This window comes from Calypte anna, chromosome 1 (genome assembly GCF_003957555.1).
Source record: "Calypte anna isolate BGI_N300 chromosome 1, bCalAnn1_v1.p, whole genome shotgun sequence".
Taxonomy (NCBI): Eukaryota; Metazoa; Chordata; class Aves; order Apodiformes; family Trochilidae; genus Calypte; species Calypte anna.
Genome location: NC_044244.1, coordinates 169,699,472 through 169,704,760, shown reverse-complemented (window position 1 = coordinate 169,704,760; position 5,289 = coordinate 169,699,472).

The following is a 5,289-nucleotide window of genomic DNA, read 5'->3' as shown; positions in this document are numbered from 1 at the left end:
TTGTAAACCTTTTATCTTCTTCAATGCTTGCAGGATACAGAAATAGCCCAAGACAGCACAAGCAATGATTTCAAAGCCTCGTGTTGCTATAACTGCATGCTATAACTTGCACATTTTGCAAATATTCTCTTCTGTTTGGTTGAATTATGTACAGAGGAAAGTACACTGAATGTTGGTAAAAATGTCAGAACCTGACTTAGAACTGGTTCTTCTAATATTGGCCATAAGATAATATAAAGAGCTCCAGAATTCTCTTGCAATGAAGTGCTAGATAACTGTCATGATACGAATAACATATTGATATTATGAATATATTATATTGAATGCAATTTTTTTTTATTTTTATGTTTATATTCCTCACTTTGGCCTTGTAAAACCTGTGTCCTGGGCTGAAGGGAAATGAACAAACTGTTAAAAAATAGGCAATGAGGGTGAAAAATGCCTTTCTGTAAATCCCTGAGTTGCAGAGCTTCTCAGTCTTCCTCTCCCCTTTGGTCCTGAGCTCAGCATTTAACCAGTAACCTAGGACAGGCTTTTCTGTGGTGTGACTGGGGTACTGGTAAACACTGAAAAGTGATCAGGCCTGTGTCACTTCCTGCCTACTTCACTTGCTCTTCTATATAGAATCATAGAATCATAGAATTAGCTGGGTTGGAAGGGACCTCAGAGATCATCTAGTCCAACCCTTGACCCACCGGAGCAGTTGCTAGACCATGGCACTGAGTGCCACATCCAGTCTTTTTTTAAATGTCTCCAGGGACGGAGAATCTACCACCTCACCGGGCAGTCCATTCCAATGCCTAATCACCCTCTCCGTGAAGAAATTCTTTCTAATGTCCAACCTAAACCTCCCCTGGCACAACTTAAGACTGTGTCCTCTTGTCTTGTTGAAGGTCGTCTGTGAAAAGAGTCCAGTTCCCACCTCGCTACAGCCTCCTTTCAGGTAGTTGTAGACAGCAATGAGGTCTCCCCTGAGCCTCCTCTTCTTCAGGCTGAACAGCCCCAGCTCTCTCAGCCTCTCCTCATAGGGTCTGTGCTCGAGTCCCTTCACCAGCCTGGTTGCCCTCCTTTGGACCTGTTCCAGGACCTCTACATCCTTCTTAAACTGAGGGGCCCAGAACTGGACACAGTACTCGAGGTGTGGCCTCACCAGTGCTGAGTACAGGGGCAGAATCACCTCCCTGGACCTGCTGGCCACGCTGTTCCTGATACAGGCCAGGATGCCATTGGCCTTCTTGGCCACCTGGGCACACTGCTGGCTCATGTTCAGTTTCTTGTCAATCCAGACTCCCAGGTCCCTTTCTGCCTGGCTGCTCTCCAGCCACTCTGTCCCCAGCCTGTAGCGCTGCATGGGGTTGTTGTGGCCAAAGTGCAGGACCCAGCACTTGGCCTTGTTGAACCTCATCCCGTTGGAATCGGCCCAGCTCTCTAGTCTGTCCAGGGAAGAATGTCTTGGTTAATTGTTCCTTCACCTTTTCTCCTGCATCATCTCTCTGCTGCTTCCCTAGGGAATATGTTAACCCTAGATCTTCTAATATATGAACCTCACTATGGTTTCCAGAGGAAATCAGAAAAATTAAGAGTAGAGTTGTACTCAGCACTGGAAGATGTACTCCTGAAATTTACAGTGATCAAGGTTAGAAGAGATCATTTGATCACCTATCATGATCTGATTTCTGACCTGATAGCTTTATTACCTCCATATTAAGCTGGATCATTTTTGTCTTATTAAATATTTTCTTTGAGAAGTGCATCTACCCTTGAATACAAAAAAAGAGGTAGCAGAAAATTTATCAGCTCCTTTGTACCCAGTGGCTTATCACCCTCCCTGTTAGAAGTTTGTGTCTGATTTCTCACTGGAATCTGACTTCACTTCTAGCCACCAGTTCTTGATGTGCTTTTCTCTACTAGATTTAAGAGCCATTCAGTAACTGGTATTTACTCCCCATGAAGGTTCTTACATGCTATAATCAAGCTGTCTCTTGATCTGACTGATAAGATAAACAGATGGAGCTCTCACTGTTCTCTCATTTTTTTTTCCCTTACAACCATCAAAACATATCTGTGGTTTATTTCAGTATCCTCTGTAGTATTTCAACACCCCTTCTAAAATATTGACATCAGGACTGTATACATTATTCTACATCAGTCCTAATAATGTCACACGGAAAGAAAAGTCAATTTCTTCCTCCCACTCACTGTTCTGTTGTTTATACTCACAAGAATTGAATTAGCAATTTTGCCTCTGTATCATACAGGAGCTTGTGTTCATGTTCCTTTAGAAGCCAGTGCTATTCTATTTTAATCAGTGCTTTCCAGGGTACAGAACTCTTTTCTATAAGAATGGTCTGTGCTGCTTGTTTTTAAATGGATAATTGGGTTTGACTAAGTTCTAGCCTACCATACCATGAGGTTTTGGCAATCTTGTTGTTCTCTACTGTTCTTGGTACAATATCACTAATCATTTTGTACTAGCTTCCTAAGCAGGTGAAACTGTTGAACACCATGAAATTTCTCACCATACTCTGCAGAAGTACTCCTAGAAGTAGAGTACTCCTAGAAGTATCACTGTCTGATAAGGACCCCTGATGAAAATAGGTTTTTTGAGATCTTTGAGACAGCTATGTATGAAGCTACTCAATATATACTTTATTGATAACATAGATTGCTCCTTTATTAATCACCATACTGCTGGTTGGCAGATTGAAGCATCTCTCTTATGAGGAAAGGCTGAGAGATCTGGGACTCTTTAACTTGGAGAAGAAAAGGCTGAGGGGAAGACCTTGTTAATGTCTACAGGTATTTAAAGGGTGGGTGCAAGGACGATGGAGCTATATCCCTGAGATATAATAACTGTCATTAATGACATTACTATATCTTAACTCTGTGTATATGCACTGCTAGGTCAGCTGATCTGTTACTGTGTCTGTAGCAGATGTACTGAACTGGCTGTACAGCCTTCAGGTCACTGCACTTCTGAATATTGGCACAGAAGGAGCAGATTCAGGAATTTGCACATTCCAACTGATATTTCAGGCTTTATTGGGAAATTGCACTACTGATGAACATGAAATGCAGGTACCATTTCTTGCTTGCAATTACTGCAGGACTGACAGAGAAATATTTGTCATCTATTATCCATTAACTAGGGGAATGTGACATACTTCAATACCATACTTCATGATTCAAAGAGTTCCTAATTCGTAATGTTCTTTCAGAAGAGAGCATGTGAAAATTTATTTAACATCTTTGTGTTTCTAACACCACTATTAAAATTCCCATTAGGAGGTAATCTGTAACAGTGCTAGGACTACCTTGGTTTAAAAACTATTAGTTCCTTGATACTGCCTCCTAAGTCAGAAAGATACAGATTTTTTTCTGTGCCTACAGCTTTTTACTAACTCCCCAGTGCCACATATCATTGCAAAGTTTGTCAGTGGCACACATGAAAGCAAATTTCAGGAGCCCATAAAACCTCTTGATTGAACCTATTGTTTCAAGGAGGTGATGAATGACAAAACTTCTCCTTCAAGTGTTCAATCACCACAAAAACATCACCTAAAGCTACCAGACAAGCACTGAACTGTGCTGCCTGTGTCTGTTTTGTGCTCAGCAAATGCTGAGCCTTAACTTGGTTTACCACTCTGTGACAGAGATTTTAGCTAAATTGCAGCACACTGCCATGTAGAATTTGTAGCTTACTCATGTTAATCTGATCAGAGGTCTGCATGGCAGTCACAGCTAGGGAGGGGTTCAGCTGGCAAGCACAGAGCCCCAGTGCTCACCTCGATGGGGAAGGACCTACCCATGAGAGAGACATCAGAGCTCCCAGCCTGATGGGGCTGACCATGCCTGAACATCCTCTGCCCTTTCACATGCAGCAGCTGAGACATCTCCATAGGCATGACACAGGGACCTTGGGGACAGCCAGCCCTCCCACACCAACCACCAGAGGATGCCACTTCATTCCAGTCTTGACAAAAGGCACCAGGTGCCTCTGTTCAGCTACCTCTGTTTAGTGCTGCCAGCAGAGATGAGGAGGAATCATTGAATCATAGAATCATAGAATTGGCTGGGTTGGAAGGGACCTCAGAGATCATAAAGTCCAACCCTAGAACCACCGTTGCGGTTGCTAGACCATGGCACTGAGTGCCACATCCAGTCTCTTTTTAAATATCTCCAGGGACAGAGAATCCACTACTTCCCTGGGCAGCCCATTCCAATGTCTGATCACCCTCTCCGTAAAGAAATTCTTTCTAATATCTAACCTAAACTTCCCCTGGCACAACTTGAGACCGTGCCCTCTTGTCTTGTTGAAAGTCGTCTGGCAAAAGAGACCAACCCCCCCCTGGCTACCCTCTCCTTTCAGGGAGTTGTAGAGAGTGATGAGGTCTCCCCTGAGCTGCCTCTTCTTCAGGCTGAACAGCCCCAGCTCTCTCAGCCTCTCCTCATAGGGTCTGTGCTCGAGTCCCTTCACCAGCCTGGTTGCCCTCCTTTGGACCTCAATCTCCTTCCTAAACTGAGGGGCCCAGAACTGGACACAGTACTCGAGGTGTGGCCTCACCAGGGCTGAGTACAGGGGCAGAATCACTTCCTTGGACCTGCTGGCCACGCTATTCCTGATACAGGCCAGGATGCCATTGGCCTTCTTGGCTACCTGGGCATCCTGCTGGCTCATGTTCAGCTTCCTGTCAATCCAGACTCCCAGGTCTCTTTCTGCCTGGCTGCTCTCAGCCACTCTGTGCCCAGCCTGCACAGATTCAGGTCACCGGGCAGGGAACACCTGAACAGACTTGGATGTCTCAACAGGAGTGTCTAGTGCCACTTGAAATGCTCTTGTGTGTCCTGCCTGGTCTCCATCTTCCAGTCCCAAAAGTCTCCCTTAGGTCCTGTGTGATATCTGCCACCCCATAGGGTTATCTTGAATTCTCTGGTGCATCTCCAGCGGCAATAGTTTGGGTAATTGAGTCCTCCCAGATCACCGGTCAGAGAAGTCATTCTTCAGGCTTCAGCAACTGCAAAGTTTTTCACTGACTATAACAAAAGCTAAATTAATGACTTATGTGCAAACATCTGAGTTATGGTGTTCTGGACATTGACAGCTAAATTAATGTGTCTTGATTTCAAACTGAATCCCATTCTTCTGGTTCCTCCATGATAACCTGGAACTGAGGCTTTTTATTTTCTTATATTTACTCTAGAATTTTGTCCTCTCATACTGAGTTGATTGTCAAGGTTAGTTAATCCTTTAAGGCAGAAGTTACACTTCCTACCTGTGTAGGCAGGGTT